This window comes from Canis lupus, chromosome 20, assembly GCF_048164855.1.
Source record: "Canis lupus baileyi chromosome 20, mCanLup2.hap1, whole genome shotgun sequence".
NCBI classification, from domain to species: Eukaryota; Metazoa; Chordata; class Mammalia; order Carnivora; family Canidae; genus Canis; species Canis lupus.
Window position 1 is genome coordinate 54,367,141 of NC_132857.1, and position 20,928 is coordinate 54,388,068.

A 20,928-nucleotide genomic window follows, 5' to 3' on the forward strand; every position below is an offset into this window, starting at 1 on the left:
TGATTGGGGGACAACATTTTTGCAGAGGTTAGCTGGGGCTGCCACCACCGTCCTGAACTACATGGATATTTGATAAAATATTTTGAATATGATGATTCAGTAGTATAATGAAGGCAATCTTCCTAACTTATAGTTTCTTTGTGGTTCCAATCAAATTTCCAAAGTATTGGGGGATTTATCTGCTTTGTGATGGAGGTTTTTAAGTGGGGATAAGAGGACAACTTATTTTAAGGATCACTTGTAAAAATGATTTAAGCTGTTCATGGAAACGTAAGTAGGGAAAAATAGTGATAAAGGACTAGCCTTATTTAGTATCCCAAGTATATATCATAAAATGAATTAAAGCAATGTGGTACTGGTCAGGAGCAGACAGGCAGACCAATGAAACGGAATGGAGACTTTGGAAATAAAACAAATACATATTGCATATGAGCATGTGAAAATAAATCAATTGAAATCAGAAAGGAAAAGAGAATCCATTTAATAAGCCATGCTAGGATTTTTGCCAGGTCATACGGGCAAAACCAAAACTAGATTCCTACGTTGCCCCATAGATGAACATTATTTTAGAATCATCAAACTTCCAAATGTAAAGATTAAACAAATAAATAAAGCTACTCTAAGAAAAATTGAGGATTCTTCTTTATACTAGAGCGGAGAAGGCCTTGCTAAGTATGCCATGAAATTCAAAAGATATAGTTACCTATCGGTAAGTTTGAGGACATGTTAACACACAATTTCTACATAGCAACTAATATCATAATGTTAAAAGACAAATAATTGGGAGTAATATTTGAAAACCTAGTAATGGACTAGTTTCTTTAATATAGAAAGATCTCACTCAGACTGTGGAAAAAAAGAAAACAATAGATATGTTTACACAGATCTGAGCAATCTATTCACAGGAGTGGGGGGTGAATAAAGGTTAAACTGACATAGCCAACGATGTTCAACTCAAAGTGAAGACAAAGTTTCATACCTATGGGACTGACATGCTCTAGGATTTATTCCTCAACTTTCCAATTTTCACCCTCTCTTCACTTTCTGGATTGACCCAACCACATCCAGGACTTCAATTAACACTTGTGTGTCAGCCAAATACTCATCACAGACTGTCTCCTAAGTTCCAGACCCGTTCTCCTCCCCACATCTTAACAGTCACCAAGTCCTGACAGTTCTACCTCCCTCATATCTCCTTAAACCAACGTTTTCCAGATAGAAGATCAATAGGTAAGGAACAACATTTGAAAAAAATGAAAGCAGCCAAACTGAGAAGGCTTTATAATGTATGATCCCAACTATATGGCATCCTGAAAAAGGGAAAACTGTGGATCAAGTGAAAAGATCAGTGGTTGCCGGGGATTGGGGAGAGGAAGGAGGTAAATAGGTAGAGTACAAGGAACCCTGAGGATAATAAAACTATTCTGTGTAATGTGATAAAGGTGATATATGTAATTATAGATTTTTTAAAAAACGGATAGAACGTACAACACGAAGAGTAACCCTCATTGTACCCTATGGACTTTGGTCTATTTTTAAAATATATAATGGGAATTTGGGTAGAGGGGGGAGCAGGGAATGACACTTCTACTATATTGAAGTCCTAACCTCCAGTACGGTGTATTATGACTGTATTTGGAGATAAGGCCTACAAAGAGGTAATTGGGTAAAATGAAGTCACATGGATAGGCCCTAATCCAATAGGACTGGTATCCTTATAAGAAAAGATTAGGACACAGACATTCAAGGAGGTAAGGCCATGGGAAGACACTAGGAGAAGACCGCCATCTTACACTCCAAGGAGAGAAGCCAGGAACGGATGCTTCCCTTGTGGCCCTCATAAAGAAACCAAATTTACAAACACTTCAATCTCAGATTTTTAGCCTCCAGACTTGTGAGAATTTACAAGAATTCACAAGCCTTTTGTTTAAGGCACGAGTCTACTGTATTTGTTAGAGCAGCAAACTAACAGGTACATGGCATAGGATAGAAAACAGAGAATTTACAGGTAATAGGAAAAAGTCTTGTTCGGTAAAAGGTCAGTTTTAGGTGCGTGTGCACGTTGCCTCTATGCACCGAGTCATGTGCGTATATTTCCTAAAACAGGTCTAACTAGGAAAGTTAGGAAAATACTGATCCACATTATCCACTTTTTATTCTTCTCGTTTACCAATTTAGGCCTCATCATTTCTTACTGGGATTACCTCAGAAGTTTGCCATGTGATCTCTGTCTTTATCCTTTTACTCAAATATTCAAGGCAGAATTATTATGTGCCAGACGCTGAGCAAGGTCCTGGACATACAGCAGTGAATAAGCAGCCCTGGTCCCTGATCCTGGGTACTCACAGTCTAATGCCTCCACTGCCATTCTTGGTCTCCATTACCCGTTCTCCACGGGCTGAGTTTAGCCCTTCTGAAACACATATTTGATCACACTGTCCCCTGCTCAACACCCATCCATGGTTTACCAGGGGTCCTAAGGACATCGCAAACTCTCTCAGCTCATAACAGGGATTTAGGACCTAGTGCATGCCTGTAATCCTGGGAACATCTTTCATGGATCTTACCTACCCCCAATATTCTAGATGTATTCCACTGTATACATGTTATTTCCCCAAATGTGACATCTCTCAGACTTTTATGCTTGTGCATAAGCTTCAGCCTCCAGCCTCTAGGCATTCAGGTAACTCCCAGCTACACTTTAGCTCAATTACACCATACCATTCCTCAGCCCCGATTCCTACTTCCCACCCCTTCTTCAAAAACCCTTCACTGACCACTCTTATCTAAATGAGTAGCCTGACCACATCAGATGGTCTATTTTTTGCCTGTCCCGTTAGTTCTGTGAGTTCACTGAGAGTAATAATTTTGTTTCTTTTCTTGCTTGTCCATATGTTAGAACATTTCCTAGAACACAAATGAATGGGTGAATAGAGAATTGATAGAACTCGGCCATTTATATGGGAGTCTTTGTAGTCATTAATGTAATTATTCATCAAAAATTTGAGAAATGAACAGAAAATATAATGAAAATTTGCTATGCTAGTGACATACAAGAGAATGGGTAAAAGTTATAGAGAAGCAGAAATTGCAGTAATTGCAATAAGGGATTTCACTAGATTATATTATGACTCAGCCTACATTTTGTGAAACATTTTCTTAAAAATTCCTGTTAACAATTATGGAAATGGATTTAAATATTTTAATGATATCTGGGAGTGAATCAGCTTGCTCTCTATATCCCAAATAAAACAGATAGGAGATTTTATTGGGGATTTTCCCCCTATGGCCAAATAACCTGTTCTTTCTTATATACATTAGTAAGTGAATAATGGAAAATAAATTAGAAAAAATAACCTCCAACTTGGTAAAATATCACATGTACATCATATGTTGTAAATTTGAGCTCAACAATAAAATGTAATCCACCTAGGCAGGGTTTTCATTATTAGTGAGCTATGGGTTTCTGTTTATCTGTTGTTATCTAAAGACTATATCCTGAAGATCATTAAAATGGAAGGAAGAGTCGAAATGCTAGTGTCAAATTCTGCTTAGGTGGCAGTCCCTTCTGATAAATCTGTGCTTTCCAGATACCCATGCTTTTATACCGGTGCTCATCTTACATTATTCAAGCAGTGCGAAGGAAGGAAGGAAGGAAGGAAGGAAGGAAGGAAGGAAGGAAAAAGAACAAAGGAATAAAAATTATGTCTGTCTTAGTCCAGCTTCCCCTTTCTAAAACTGAAACAAATTTGTCCTGTTTTACCACATTTAATCTTTGGAAAAAAAAAAAAAGCCAAAATGCTCTTTGCCCTATTTTCAGAATGGAACATGTGGTGATAATTGTACCTCTCATTCCGGCACCTACTAGACAGAAGAACTGAACATGTAGGAACACAATCCACACAATCTTTCACAATCTCTCACAATTCATTCCTTTTAGGGGTAGTTGCTGTGTGACACAATTTGATGTCCCCCTCTCTCCAAACTCCAGGAAGTATCTTAGAACTTGACAGAGTCATAAAACAATCTCTGTACCTGAGCAGGATCTATTGATGCAGTTTGCATAGTACATCCAGAAATCAAAAATATCTGGCACACCATTCAAATAGCGAAACATTTTGTAAAAACAAACAGAAAAACCCAATAACAAAAAATTGTATAATGCATATAACAAGTATCAGGTGTGAAGGTTGCAATAGGCACAGAGAATCCATGGGATACCGAAGCATGACAAACGCCATCTATGAGCACAAGAAGCCTTGGACACACATTTTTTATTCTACTCCCAGCCCCTCCTAAACCTTCAACATATAGTGAATTTTCAGCCAAAATTTCCTGCACTTCAGCTTTTCATTACTGACTATATTTAAGAGCATATTGGTCTATTCTCTCTCAGCACCCGATTTCCCACGAAGAGATCTTAGGAGTAAAAAATGGAGTCTCTCTTCCTAAAATTATTCCCAAATGGAAGGAAAAGTACCATAGGAATTCACTCTGGTCCCTCAAGGGAAATAACTGAACACAAGCCTTTCTTTGGCAGTAATATTTTATTTCTTTGCTTTATTCCTACAAGTTCTTTCTCTTTTATTAATTACTTACCATCTCATTGGGTCTTCCACACTGATTTCACAATAGCCATTCCACTATTACAGTGTCATTTTTCTAATGCCTCTAATCCTCTAACCAGCATTCCAAGGTAAGTGCCATTATCTCCTATCTTGCTAATGAGGAAGTCAAAATTTTGAGAAATTAACTCTTCCAGGAGTAGATCCTTTCAGGGGTCAAGATATGTAGGCCCTCTCATTTGTTGAGACCCCTGGCATATTATATAAATAACCTAAGTGAGTTAGAAAATTGTGGGATAAACTTTAAATGCATATTACCAAGTGAAAGAAGCCAATCTGAAAAGACTACATAGTATATGATTCCAACTATATGACATTTTGGAAAAGGCAAAACTACAGGGATGGTTAAAGACCAGTGATTCCCAGAGGTATGAGGGGGGGAAAAGGGAGGAATGGGCAGATTTTTAAAGAATTTTTAGAGCTGTGAAACTCTTCTGTATGCCACAGTAATACCTTTTCCTGTTCTAGGACATGGCGGCCTTAACCTTAGAGTCTTCAGTTTTACACATCAGCATTTCCCGCTCTTGGTTTCAACTTGACACCAGTGAATTCCTTACGTTGACTGCTAGGCTTTAACTCTTGCAGGAAAATTATGATTTTTCCCATTTTTTTCTTAAGTGGTTTAATAATTCAAGATTTAGAAAAAAATATGTAAGTATTTTTCCAACAAATGCCTGGAAGGAACTCCTACATGGAAACACTAGCTAAATGATCAGTTTCTTTTCTTGAAGGGAAAGAAAAAAAGAGGAAGAAAAGAGAGAAAGAAGAGAGGAGGAGGAAGAAAAACAAAGTCCCATAAACTAAGCAAGAAGTTTGATTTTAATTGCATTAAAGCTAGCCATAACACGTTGAATGGAAAGAATAGGAGTAAGAGAGAAGACAATGAAGAGAGGGAGTTCGGGGGCGAGAGATTGATTAATAAGCAGAAGTCCTCACTGTGATTCAATGCACTGTGACAGACGCTGGGGAAATAATGAATTCAAGACAGTCCTTACCTTTAGAACATTACAGTCTAGATATGATAAAAGCAAATAGTTATGACAAAGTACGTCAACTGTTGTGATAGCAGGAGGAGGTCATTCAATGGAATCAGAGAAGGAAACAACTACACATGAAGAAGCCAAGAAAATTCTATTAGCTTCTAGAGCTCACTTTTTATTCTTTTCAGAATTAGAGAACTGGCTTTAGTTGGTTTGTTCCCTCAGTAACATGAGTACGTGAATATCACCGACAGTGTTCCCAGGATACCTCTTGCAAGTCCCTTCAAGGCCAAGATCAAGACACACAAACAAAACAGCGAGGTTCTCCTTGCCGTTTACCCCCCCCCCCATACCTTTAAGTACCGCTTAGCTATATTTGCTCTCTTTCTAGTTTGAAGCTTCTTAACAGAGAAGGAAGCAAATAAGAGTATTGAATAGCAGGCCTGTCGCTGCCATCCTGGATGCACCACAAGTGGCCCCTAATTCCTTCTTCTGAGAATTATTCTAAGTTGGCATCTTTCTCAAGTATCAGTATATTTTGAGCTCAGTGTATTCGTAACATTTTCCTACAGCTCTCAGCCCCAATCTTACACTTCCCCACTATTTGGGACGCCTTCCTTTACTTTTCACATGTGGTCTTTAAAAATATTGAGCTTATCCATGAGCAGTTACACTGATGCCCTCCGCGCTCCACTTATACACATCCGATGTCTTTTCTCCTCTGTGGGGTCTGTGGTAAACGTGAAATATTCAACGTGCCTCAAACAGTAATTAGCTTGTAGTAGAAATTCAATTATCCACTGCTGTTATTATATATTTCTACCTTATTTTAACTTTGATTCACTTTGAATCCTTGACTACAACTTGATTTTTTCTAAACTTTTTGAAGTATGCCCTTGAGGAGGCCAGGATCAGGTCTGACCAAGTCCAACTTCCCCTTCTTGACCTATGAAGAACTTCTCTCATGTCATAGTCACTTCCACCCCAAAATTCCTGACACTATTCTTGTATCAAGTCACGTTTCATCTTATCGATAAGCTCACACTAGAGCTCCTGTCATGTTTTCATAATTACTAAACTTATTGTCACCAAGAAAATCAATCATGTATCAACTTCTCTGTTTCAATAGACTTCTACTAATGTATGGACATTAATTAAAAATCTGCCGTGCCTTTGTATATTGCCTGTTTACCAGTTTCGTAATCTTTATCACGAAAACCTCACTTTCATTCTCTATCTGACCAAGCATGCTTTAAGCCATTCCACATAAATATCAGCTCTGTTTTTCTCCCTTTATATCCTTTCCCAAATCTCTCCACCATCCATCATACCTCTGCTCTATTCTATTAAAAAGGAGAATTCTGACCATCCAACAATGCCATTGTGTATGCATGTGTGCAGGGGAAGAGTAGAGGGCTTTCCCCACTGCATCAAGCAATTTTCCAGCATGAGTTGGGTATCCTACAATTCAAATTGATTCTGACACTATCTATCCAGAGATAGCATCAGATTCCACAGGTTAAGGGCTCAGTCCTGCAAGACTACCTTCCACTTCAGATGCCAACCTCAATCTCAGGTTTCATTTATGCTTCTGACCAATTGACTATAGATTAGAGGTTCCAACAATGTCCCCTTAGATTACAGTTTAAGGGATCAGTCCCTCAGTATTAGCCCCTACCCCCCACATGTATATATACTTCAAGTACCAATTACAAGTCTCTCCATGTTTTTCTGATGGAATGGCTACAAATTAGAGGTTCCCATGACCCCTTCCTTGGGTTTGATTAATTTTCTAGAGTGGCTCACAGAACTCAGAAAAACATTTTACTTACTAGATTACCAGTTTATTGCAAAAGTACATAACTAAGAACAGTGAGATGAAAGAGATGTATAGGGCAAGAAATAAAGAAAGGGCACAGAGCTTCCATGCTCTCTCTGAGCACACCACTTTCCCCAAATCTCCATGCATTTACCAACTGGGAAGCTCTCCAATTCCTGTCCTTTAGAGTTTTTATGGATGCTTAACTATGTAAGTCTGATTGGTTAAGTTATTGGCCATTAGGGATTGAACTCAATCTCAACTTTCTAATCACCTTGTTGGCTCCACTGGCAACTAGCCCCCCACCCAGATACACTTCAAAAGTCACCTCATTAACCTAACAAAAGACACTGTTCTCTTCATTTAGCAAATTTCAAAGGATTTAGGAGCTCTGCCAGAAATAGGGACAAAGACCAAATATATATTTATTATAAATCACATTATCACATCCTACTATGCCCTTATATGCCCTGTTGTTTAAATAAGACATATACTGCTCATTGCAAATGTTATATTACTAAATTTCTACTCATTAAGTCTCAATGATACATGAGAGTTTTTATTCACCATTCAAAATTCGATTTTCAAGTTTTGTTTGCCATTGACCATCCGAGATGATTGGCAGCCCTGATCATCCCTTGTCACTAGCACATCTTCCATGATTGTTCTTCGACCTACAGACATTCTCTGTATTTTATAACAGCTAGAACACACAGCTCTCCATTTTTTCCAAGAATTTCTCATCTCTACAAGTTTCAGCTTATTTTCACCTGAACAGACCATCCAGTATCTGCAGTCTTTCCAATTTTCACAATATGCACTTCATCTTTGCCAAATTAAGCCCAAAAGGATCCATTCTTTGAGAAAGAAATGCTTAGGATATGAAAAAAAAAAAAATCAACCAAAGTCATAAAAATCATAAAATTAATGGAAAGAAATGTTTAAAATAACTCTTTTTCTTCAGATTCCTATTTGTAGAGGTATGTCAGTACAGTATATGGAAACAGCATCTATCTTTGGTTATATAATTAAACCCTACATGAAAGTTATTAGTGGACTTTATTTATGCCAGATTTTTCCCTTGTCTTAGGTATTTCTCCATAAAATTATTGACCAGTTAAGTAAAAGCTATGTTAAAGCTTCACACCAGAAAACTATCAATCCCCACAATGTGCTATTCCTCCTGGACTAGAGGACAAAGTTTTATGTCTATTACTAAGGACAGTTCTCATTGTTTCAGGAATATTCAGATCCCAAGCCAGAAAGTCTGGTTTCATGCTCGGGATGCTACAAAGGATTCATCCTCAGGAGGTTATACACTGTTTCTGTTTTTTGGTGGGTTTTTTTTTTTAAACCTTCTCCCACTTACCAACATCCTCTTTCTCTCCTTGTTTCCCTTTTAAACCACCTCTCCTGAGGATGCGGAGAAAAGGGACCCCTCTTACACTGTTGGTGGGAATGTGAACTGGTGCAGCCACTCTGGAAAACTGTGTGGAGGTTCCTCAAAGAGTTAAAAATAGACCTGCCCTACGACCCAGCAATTGCACTGCTGGGGATTTACCCCAAAGATTCAGATGCAATGAAACGCCGGGACACCTGCACCCCGATGTTTCTAGCAGCAATGTCCACAATAGCCAAACTGTGGAAGGAGCCTCGGTGTCCATCGAAAGATGAGTGGATAAAGATGTGGTTTATGTATACAATGGAATATTACTCAGCCATTAGAAACGACAAATACCCACCATTTGCTTCAACGTGGATGGAACTGGAGGGTATGATGCTGAGTGAAGTAAGTCAATCGGAGAAGGACAAACATTGTAGGTTCTCATTCATTTGGGGAATATAAATAATAGGGAAACAGAATATAAGGGAAGGGAGAAGAAATGTGTGGGAAATATCAGAAAGGGAGACAGAACATAAAGACTCCTAACTCTGGGAAACGAACTAGGGGTGGTGGAAGGGGAGGAGGGCGGGGGGTGGGGGTGAATGGGTGACGGGCACTGAGGGGGGCACTTGACGGGATGAGCACTGGGTGTTATTCTGTATGTTGGTAAATTGAACACCAATAAAAAATAAATTTATTTTAAAAAATTAAAAAAATAAAAAAATAAACCACCTCTCCTATCTTAAGACAATTCACCTTTTTCAATAAACCATAATATATACATATATTCTCTAAGTCTTAACCTTCAACTTAAAAGATGGAGACCAGTATACAGTTAGAGCCCCTAGAATTGTTTCTGGCTTCAGGAAGAAAAACCTAGGCCAATTGCTCTAAGTGATTATTCTTCTACTAGTTATCTATGGCTACGTAATTGCCTCAAAACTTGGTAGCGTACAATAACCATCTATTATCCCTGACAGTTATTTGGATTGAGCAGTTATGCCACTCTTAGCTCAGTCATCCGTTGTGTTGCAGTCAGGTAGGAACTGAACTGTCTAGAAGCAGTCCACCCACGGTAGAGGCAATAAGGTTCACTGCGGAATTTTGGAACAATAAAAATTACTAAAAGTCAGCCTACTTTTGATCATCACTATGTGCCAATATTTCTGAACAGTGTCAGTGATAAACTACTCCTCTCCAGGTCATCGAAGTCTTTTCCAGCTGCTGTAACAAACTACCACAGACCAAGTAAGTTATAAGCAAGAGAAATTGTTCACAGTTTGGAGGCTAGAACTCTGGAAACCAGGGCACCAGCATGGTCAGCTCCTGGTGAGAACCTGCTTCCTGGTTCATAGATGGCCATGCTTTTGCTGTGTCCCCCTGTGGCAGAAGGGATAAGGGAGCTCTCAGGGCTCTTTTAGAAGACCACTAATATCACTAATGAGGGCTCTGGCTTCATGACCTAGTCATCTCCCAAAGGCCCCACTTCCTAATACCATCGCCTTGGAGATTAGGTTTTAACACATGAATTTTGAAAGGACAATTTATTTTTTTTTTAATTTTTATTTATTTATGATAGTCACACACAGAGGGAGAGAGAGAGAGGCAGAGACACAGGCAGAGGGAGAGGCAGGCTCCATGCACCGGGAGCCCGATGTGGGATTTGATCCTGGGTCTCCAGGATCGCGCCCTGGGCCAAAGGCAGGCGCCAAACCGCTGCGCCACCCAGGGATCCCGAAAGGACAATTTAAAACGCCGTTCGAATTTCTGAACAATGCTGGAGTGTTTGAGTTTTAATAATATGCACACAAGATTCAAATTAGTCTATTTTATTACTTATCCTTTAATAAACATTGCATTCTACTGGGAAGTTAATTTGGAGAATTCACTACAACTGGTGCCTCAACTTACACAGTGTCATCTACACATGTTTAAGAATAAGTTCATGATTTAGGAATTATTTTTCAAGCCTTCCTTGTATGCAGTTTGTATTCTCCAACCCTGTGTACTGCATACTCTTAAGGTTTGAAATTAACAGTGATATCAAGTTCTGTTTCCTTGTTTTTTACAATCATTGTCCACTGACCTCTTGGAGATTTTATTTATACACAAGTTTGTTGAAGGTGAGGCAAAGTAAGAAGTGTCAGGTATAATATTTTTGTTTGGGAGACACAATTTTTAATCCATACACAAAATATTTTGCTCTATTTGATTATCTTTGGATTTGATATGCATAGTTTTAATTTCCAATTGCTTGTTTTAAAACTACTATCAATAAAATTATAATTTATTCATTTCTATTGAAAGTAATTGTTATAGAGGAGAGAAAGGTGGTGTTTAAAAAAACCCGAGAGTCTAATACGCAAGGTACATCATTACCTGAAATATCCAAGATACACTCAAAGTCTGGAGTTGGTGCAGTCGGCTGGGATTCCTGGATCTCTTCTACAGCGCTGCTCCTTGTCCACTAGTTAGCTTCCTCACAGGATGAACTCAGAGCAGCGTTCCTAGAAGGTGAAGGTGGAAGCTACAAGGTCTCTTAAAACCTAGAGCATAGTAGCCTAATCTCACTTACCCTGCATTCTATTGGTTAAATCAAGTAATAAGACCAGCTCCAATTCAAGGGATTGGCAAATAAAAACCCCGCCTCTGGATGGAAGGGACTGGAAGTTTTAATAAACTATACATAAGCTTCCCTCAGGTGTCTTTTGTAGTACAATTTCAACACTGTCTAAGTAAATTGCTGTAGAAAACTCATTTATTATCTCTTACCTAGAAACTATTAGGTTCCTGGTGTGGTAGGAGCTTTTGGAAAGGTTGCTTTTAAATCAGTTTAGCTGCTCCCCTCGCTCCTTTGGGTAATTACTGCTAATTACCTCTAGGTGTTAGCAATTAATACTGATTGACCTCAGCTGCGTACCCCCAGGCTTTGGCACCGTACACACCCGTGCCCTTAAAGACCAAATTCTTCAAAATCTCTTGTTTTCCTCTTTGACCTCTTTGGCCATTCTTTTCAGAGCTAAATTCTGGGTAATCTGGCAGGGGCAATTAGGGTCTGTTTGTAAGATCTCCGATGGAGGAGGATTATTTTTGCAGCAATTTGCTTTGCCAGTGACAGTAAAAAAGAGGACAAGAATCTAATGAATAAGGATTTGATGCCATTGTAGACCAAATCTGACCAAAGCTAGAAGGAACACTTCTCTTCTGACCTTTCATTGCCCTTTATTTTGACCGTCTTCTGGAAAACTCACTTTTAACTTTTATTATGCGTACTTGTGCAACGGCAGTTGCCTCCTGGTAGACTCTGAGCGCCCTGAAGGTAGGGTTCATGCTGCCCTCTACCCTGTATCTTTTACAGCATCTTAGTTTGATAACATGATGAGCCTAGTAAATATCTCTTGATGAATAAATGAAAACTTTGTGTATTGCTATTCCTGGTACACCGAAGGAACTCAAGAGTAGGTGTAACCTTTAACCCTCTATACCAGCGAGGCAAATATCATGAAAGAAGATCAACTCCACAGGGGAAGCAATAACTAAATTTGTGGACTTTGATTTTTATGTGTATACTCAAGGCTAATTTGTCATCTGCTTAAATTTAAGATCCTCCACAAAAGAAAATCATTATTCCCTGTTTCTTGAGGTGTAAACGAAAGGACACAGAACACTTTCATTTCCTGAAGGATCCAATAGAAGCAAGAGCATATAAAACCCTTTCTCCACAGCCATCCTCTGGAGCCCTGGACCGTGGCAATCCTCATCTTTGTTCTCTTAGCCTTGTCGCCTTTTCATTTCCTTCAGCTGTGTATGCCTTCAAGTCTTTTGTCTGCTGCCCAGAGAATGAGTATTATCTTAATGAATAAATGACCGCTTGAGGAAATGAAAGTGTACAATCAATCTTTTTATAAATCCATCTAATGGTTATTTGCAAAAGTAGTGAGGACACTCAAGCACTTCTGGTTTTTAAGAACTCAGCAAGAAAAGAAAAATATACCCAAGAATCCAAACTAGTGCTGGTCTGACCATAGTGAGTTAATTACATAATTCTGTGTTGCTGTGCTTTGAATTCGCTTTGTTGTTCAACTGTTATTTGTTTCACTTGTTGATATTACTTAAACTGGTGAGTCTCATACTTTAATATCAGAATTACCTGGAGGGCTCGTCAAAACACAGACAATGAGGCCCACTCCCAGAGTTTCTGATTTGGTAGGTCTGGGCTGGGGCTCAAAAATGTGAATTTTTAAATAAACTCCCAAGTGATAACTGATATTTGTCCAGGGACCACATTTTGAGAGCCTTGGACTTAAACTGTCTTAATGCATGTATGGCTTCCCTACCCACACATTCCTAACTCTAATTCCTCCTTAGAATATCTGGTGAGCACTTCAATAGACAGAATTAAATTACGCTGTTTGAACTAACCAAATACCATATAACGTTACTTTATCGAAGATAGTTTCACCTCCGGGACAGGAGCAGAGAAAGTGTCAGGATTTCTGAAGGGAGAACATCTCACTAAGGTCCACAATAAGGTTTTCAGGATATTTCCTAGATAAGGGCCAGGGAAATGTGAAGGAAAAAAAAAAATTGCCAGATTAAGATTTTTGTTTATAGTAAAGAGAAATACTTAAAAGGATAGAATCTCCATGATGGTATAGAAAGTGTACCCCCCACGCCCATAGTCCTCAGATGGACATCTTCACCTCTGCTCCCCTGCAGCTTCTAAATTAGTTGCATGGTGCTTTCTCACCCCAATATTCTCCAGGCTACTCTGTTGTATTTCCCTTTCTTTCCTTTTTTTTTTTTTTATTTAGATAGAGAGAGTGTGTGTGCATGTGTGTGCCAGCAGAGGGAGGGGGTATGGTGGAGGAAAAGGGAGAGAGAGAGAGAATCTTAAGCAGCTGCCACATCCAATGCAGAGTCCTACGTGATGCTGGATCTCACGACTCTGAGATCATGACCTGAGCCAAAATCAAGAGTCTGAGGCTTACTGACTGAACCACCCAAGTGCCCCAGTTGTATTTTCACTATCACAGTACACACAGGTCCTTAACAATAGTTTGCTGAATGAACAAATGAATGAATAAATGGTAGAAACAAAGGTTACAAATCCAGAAGAGGAGGGTAAACTGGTTTTTGCTCTCAAGTAGAGCAGGTGATGCTTAGGCTAAGGCCACCCCTCACCTTTGTAGAGTTAGGAAATGCCCACAGGCAGGCCTGCTGTGTACAGCTGTACAGGGTGTGTAGACTCATGTTGCTTAGAGGAGGCCTCATTCACATAGGTTACAACGCAGATGAGCACCACCTGCCTTACTGGACGCCGAGGTTTTGTGGAGTAGCAAAAAGATACTGAGGCCTGAGTCGGGGCTACAGAGGAGCTCTACAGTGTGAGCATTAGGAATCAGGATTTTAGGATAAGACAGATTCTAAATGGTTCTTGCCTGTGTGCTATATGGATTTAACTTCTCTCAACCACAGCTTGCTGTGCTGTTAATAAGGTAAAATAAGGTCCTGCTTGCGGTATCTGCAAAATCCTTGGAAATACACCTTTATCACCTGTTTGACCTTTTCTCTCCATGATCTTAACCTGCTTCTTATTTCTGGCAGCTGTGGAAATGTTAACTCCCGTTTATTTCTGATCCTGGAACTGACCCCTGCCCTCCTAATTCAGCCTCTCCCAAGTTCTCTCCTGCTGTGACACATGGCAGTTTAGGCCTCTTGTGTCACAAGGAAACATATAAGGCCAGTACTGTGCTGGTGGACAACAAGCTCTCAGGGTGAGGGTGGGGGTGGGGGGGAGGAGCAATGATTTATAGTGTTTGCCCATTTCTGTGGTGTAAACACTCTCATTGAGCCAATTACAAGTGACCAATATGAAATCACCGAACACATCAAAATATAAATTAATTAATTAATTAATTAATTAATAAAACAAGACACAAACCTATAAGCACTTTGGTTAAGCTCGTGGGAAGCTGCTCAGGCATAGCACCAGAAACAATTAGGGTATCCACCATCCCTACCACTTACTCCTTTCTCCCGTCTCTGCTCTTCTCTCCTTTCTTTCCGTCTATAATAGTCTCAATAACTTTTTCTTTCTATTTGCCTGACAACTCTTGGTACTTACCAATGTCATTCAGAAATCCCATCAACTTTGTTTAGCTCTGCTTGCTGCCCCAAGGCTGAAAGTTCTGACCTTTATAGTTAATAAACACAGCCAAGAGGGTATCCAAATATTATCACCAAATAAGCTAAGAGTTCACTCTGGGGCCTCACATGAAACTGGCTAAAAGTTAAAAACCAAAAAAGCTCCAGACATTAAATATGTACCTAGGATGAGCCAATAATTACCACTTCAGTGTCTTCTATTTTCACAAAAGGATTACAGGTTTTCCACGGGCTCCTAAATTATTAGAAAGCAGTAATGGGGGACGTCTGGGTGGCTCAGTGGTTGAGCACCTGCCTTCAGCTCAGATCAGGATCCCGGGGTCCTGGGATGGAGTCCCGTATCAGGCTCCCCGCAGGGAGCCTGCTTCTCTCTCTGCCATGTCTCTGCCTCTCTCTCTGTGTCTCATGAAAAATAAATAAAATCTTAAAAAAAAAACCAAAAAAAAAACAGTAATGGTAGAGAAAAGAAACTATGATGATTTTACTTCTGCAAACTTCAGGCTGTGCCCGGATTTTCAATTTAAAGTTTTATATGAATATTCAATCCTTTTGAACTGTGGATGAAGTAGAAGCACCTCTTATGGACAGGATTGTCTCCAGAACAAATATTGGGCCATACCACATTCTGAAAGATTTTCCCTTCCACCAAATCTAACCTCCCCTCAACACTCTTCCAAAAGCCTTTGTAATCAGGTCTATTACCCAGAATCTTGTCCCACCTCCAGCCAGCTCCAGGCACTGCTGTTAAAAAGAAGAAAAGTGTATAACATGAGTGTATCAAGTTTAAGTGAGTCTTTGCTGAAGTGTGGGAGGCAGAGGCCTCTGAGAGTCGCACCACATAAAGGGCAACACGGGATAGGTTCCAATTCAAAGCCTCCTTTCAACTGCTTGAGAATTAATAATCAGGGACATTCAAGAGAGAACAGAGTGCTCTGTAGCTGCAGACCAGTAATAATGCTCTTTCAGGAAGATAGTTGAGATGCATTTATAAGTTTTCCTGCCTGGTTTCAGAGACAGAGAAACATGCTTAATATGGAGCTCATCTTACTCTTAGATATGAATTGTATAATTCAACTCTCTGGAGTCTAATGCAGAGCAATTGCTTCATATTAGTGCAGCTTCATTATATGCTCTATACTTTAAACGTTCACCTCTCTGTTTGGGTGCTCTCATCTCGTAATAAGAACACTTCGAAATGGAGGCATCATTATAAAAACAACCTTGAATTTAAACTTTCGAATGGATAGTAAATCAAGGTGTGGAGCCATCTCTTTAAAAGCCACTGAAACCCGAGGGAGGCCACATAAAATGTTTCAAAACAATTTTGCCTTGTGTAATATATACCCCCCATTTTCCTCACCCTGTTTCCATTACTGAATCTTTTAAAAATTTAATTGGAATTGTCCTATAGACGTGCTGCCTGATGAAAAAAATGGCAATAAGATGATCACTTTGCAGGTGTTGCCTGCCTTAAAAATATATGCAATAAACTATAATCTTACAGAACAATTAAGAAGTAATTATTTGCTTTAGAGAAAGAACTATTGTGCTATAAAAGGCTTCATGCATTTTCTGAAAATACTCTATTTTGATAGTGCAGTTCAAATGTTATTGATTTATAACAATGGAAGAGAAGAATAGAATCAAAGGGAGGAAAACTGAAAAACTTATGAAAGGAAGTATTTGGGGTTGGGGATAATAAAGGCCACTAACAGTTCACTCAAATGCCAATAATGGCATTACTGCCGAAAGTTCATATATTGCTCACCTACACCTCCCGCCTGGTCACTCGTGCCCTCACCTGTTCCTGAGCCAACACTGAGTGTACCAACAAGGTCAGCCAGCCTGCCAGTAAGGACTAGAAAAGGTTCTCCAGCCTTAGAGTAATGTGTGAATCCCTCAGACAAGACCTGGGCCTCCTGGCTGGGGTCTAAATATTCCGTCCAGACTCAATTTCACTAACTCCAGACACAGGCCAAGACTCAAATTCTAAAGGATCAGTAGCCAAGTGGTGGCCTCCATGCTTCTGGTCCTAGCATCCTGTTGTTTTATCCCAGGTCCTGTAGCACACTGTACCTTTTCAAGAATGTGGGAAGAAACTAAGGTGGAAACAAACATGGAGCAGTAACAATGCTACCTTCATTGGTGAGTCATCCTCGTTGAATGTGCCATTTACCCGTTCTCTCGCATTACTTTCTCTACATCCCCATTTGCAGAAATTTCTTTGATTGTAGGCTATTTACCACACAATTCAAACTCTCCTCTCAGCAGTTGGAGCTTTTGTGTCACACACCTACCAAATATTTTCAATCTTGCTATGAACCCATTTCCTCCTAACTCCTATACTTGCCTCCTGTCCTTCCAGGTTTATGACTGGGACAAGCTCACCAACCATCAGGAGGAGCATGAGTGCAATATTCAAGGCAATCCCATACTCTCCAAATTAGCTCTCCCCTTGTTTCTTTCTTTTTTTTTTTTTTTTTTAATTTATTTATGATAGGCACACAGTGAGAGAGAGAGAGAGTCAGAGACACAGGCAGAGGGAGAAGCAGGCTCCATGCACCGGGAGCCTGACGTGGGATTCGATCCCGGGTCTCCAGGATCGCGCCCTGGGCCAAAGGCAGGCGCTAAACCGCTGCGCCACCCAGGGATCCCCTCTCCCCTTGTTTCTATTTGGTTCTAGTTTCCTATTTCTAATCATTGGTGTCATCTCTTACAGCTCTACCCATACTAGACATATTTTATGGCATGTTCTCAGCTCATCATGACTCCCGCTTCTCCAGGAACTTCCTATCCCTTCACAGGGTCAGGAAATTAATCCTCAGCAGTCATGTTTGAACCAAACAGAAGTGGACACGTGATTAAAACCAAGTCAATCATATTCTTTCCTGGAAAACATATCAGAAATGATAATGTCTTGCTTTATTGGATTTATGACATGTAAGCTTAGGAGGTGAGAACAGCATAACAACATATTTCTATGGCATAGACTGAATAGCAAAGAATATCTGTAGGAAGAACAGAAAATATCTAGAAGATATCCAAAAAAAGGGAATACTATTGGCTTCCCAAAGTCCTCCGTTACTACCACTGAGGCCCAGCTGATTTTCAGATTTAGGGTAAGACTCTCCTGTATCTTCATATATTCTTCAATTCTTCAATATTCCAGTGTTGGTTTCTATTAGCTGGTCACAAAGAATCCTGACTAATTTACTAACCCAACCTCGCTGGTCACCTTTCCAGTCATGACTTTTCAGCTTGTTCTACAAGATTATGGATTTGAACCACTAATTATCCTCTTTAATAAGGGGACTCATTGCAAGATTGAAAATATTTGGTAGATGTGTGAGCTGACACGAAAACTCCAATTGCTAAAAGAAGAGTTCAAGTTATACGGTAAATGGCTACCTTGGTAATATGCCTACTCTGCACAGACCTTGGGCCTAGTTTCTGCCCAATTCTCTGCCAAAAAGATCCCTCACAAACCTATCCAATCTTGGGAAGAAAAGGAGTAGCATTTTCCTAAGACCTGGCTTTTATAGGGAACCTTTCATCTATTATTATTAATGACTCAGAGTGACAGAGCAACCATAGACGCTGGGGCCCCTAGAAGATGTCCTGGGTTTAGGTTGCAGCAATAGATCTTTACACCCATTCCCATATTATATTACTTTTGGATTTAAGCGACTCTGGCACTGCCTTGTCATTTATGTCCAATTGGGCCCTGACCTCCTACTTCTCCCTTCCCTCTCTTTCAGAGTGGGACACGAGCCTTCATAGCTTCTATAGGCACCAAATATAGAAAACTGCCTAACAGACTTTTTCATTCTCCAGCCTTCTTACTTTGATCATTCAATCATCTTTTAAATTAAAAACCTATGGAGCTTATACCCAGAGGAGCAACAGGTAATGGCTTTTGAGTGGACACATTTCGGCGTGTTTCATAATCCTGAACATCAAGATCTTAGCCCTAATATCACATCAATTTGTATTACGCCTTAACAATTTTAATTGACAGTTAAGCATCGAGCCTTCTGTCTGAGGATTCAAAGAGTACATTGGATCTCAACATACCAAAGAAATGGAAATTCTCTCCTCTTTATAACAAAAGAGACCCAGTGACATAGTGAAGACTTTGCAGCTTTAGCTCCAGCTCTCCTTTGATATCTACTCTCTCTCTGATTTTCCTCTAGTTCTTGGATAAGCTATACTGGCCTGATAATGCAGAGCATGCGGTAAACCTTGCACTGTCAACATTATTCAGAATTGGTTTCCTGTGCTTCTAGGGTTAATTGTGGGAGGGAAAGTGATATATGCCAAAAAACAAAACCCCAACTTGAAAAGTTCCCTTATACACAGGGAGGCACTAGGGTGTGGTAGAAAGAGCACTAACTAATGAGACAATGGCTTATAGAACTAGTTACTATCCCCACTCATTGGCCCTGTGGCTTCTGTAAGCCATTTAAACTGCCCAAGTGTCTGTTTCCTCATCTGTACATTGGGGTTAATAATAAACTCCCACTTCAGGGGCTTTCCACGAGAATCAAATGAGAAAAATGAGTAGGAAATGGTTTGCCTGACATAGAGTCATAGTGAGAGATACCACCACTGTATAAGCCTTCCTTAATTTCTTCCCTTAGAACTTATTATTTGACCCCATTAGAAACCTTCTATTTCAGTTTAACTTTGTCATTTGGTTAAACTACTAATCAAAATGTCACTTTCATCTCAACAGGTTGCCCAAAGTTTGAGTAGAAAAACCAGACCTATCAACTAAAAGCCATAATGTCTGCAAAGGAATGATGAAATGCTAGGGCATGAGGTAAGGCTAACACCATCCTAAAAATGGATCAGAGATGAGATAATAAATGCAAAAGAGCTCTGGAAGTATAAAGCACTGAACTACTGTGTGTTGTTACTGTTAATGAGGACCGGTTGGGTTTGGGTGACAGTATTTTGTGGCTGGGCCCAAGGTCACAGAGTCAGACCTCAGACATTGCATAGATGGTTGCTGTTCTGACTATGGAACTAATGCCCTGTCATCCTCGTCCCTGCATGGACCCCAAAATTACTCATGCTGCTTTGTCATTCTTGTTTGAAGGCTTTTCTTGATTTCTGAATGGGGGTCTATGAAGTTTTCTTTCACATTCACTCAAAAAACACTCGAAACAGCATATCCACACCTTCAGTGTGTGTCATTTCATCTGTGGAGTTTCTTTAAATTTTTCCATTTCATTAGATTTAAACATATGAGGACTTTTAAGTCAGAGGTCAGCTCTCTACTGAGAAGAAATAAAAGTAGAAGATATATAAATTGGTTACTGGATGTGACATCAAGCAGCCACAGCCACCAAGCAGGTGGGTGCTAGTGTCTTCCATACTTCTTTCAAGATTTTAAAAATTTCCTGACCCTCTCAGGAAAGAGGCATTGTTTCTCTTGCTTTATTTCCTCATTCCTGGCAGTCTTATCACAGAAACAAAACCTTGACATCCTCCAGTCTTCTCCTTCTCCTTCCCACCTGCCAAACAGGTACTCCTGAACTGACCCAGCATTCTTTTTTTAAAAAATTTTTTCTTTAAATTCAATTTGCCAATATATAGTACATCATTAGTTTCAGATGCAGTTTCCAATAATTTATCAGTTGCATTTAACACCCAGTGCTCATCACATCATGTGCCCATCTTAATGAACCAGCACTCTAATCCATAGACTAAAGACCTAAGACAATGCTAGTTCAAAACAAACACTTGTAAATGAATGGTGCACTGAGAACATCTCAATTAATCACCCCACTCTTGTCTTCATTTTTACTAAAAGTGCAAAAACAGAATGTTTGCATCTTTGTTAAATTTACAAAAATGACAACTACCAGTTCTAATGGGTCTCTGTACTAAGTGTGTTCCCCAGTTTTGAATATCATACCTGAATAATAATGAACCATATTAAAAGCA

The 20,928-nt window shown here is 39.6% G+C and overlaps 1 long non-coding RNA gene across 1 annotated transcript in view; it reads right to left on the reverse strand.

The window, feature by feature from the left end:
• The window catches only part of LOC140611972 (uncharacterized), a 134,034-nt gene extending 119,505 nt beyond the window's left edge, over nucleotides 1-14,529 (reverse strand). The window contains exons 1-3 of the long non-coding RNA XR_012013327.1: nucleotides 13,993-14,529; nucleotides 13,271-13,356; nucleotides 11,188-11,315 (exon numbers count right to left, since the gene is read on the reverse strand). This is a non-coding gene — a long non-coding RNA (uncharacterized lncRNA). The remainder of the gene's footprint in view (nucleotides 1-11,187; nucleotides 11,316-13,270; nucleotides 13,357-13,992) is intronic.
• Between the last annotated feature and the right edge of the window lie 6,399 nt (nucleotides 14,530-20,928).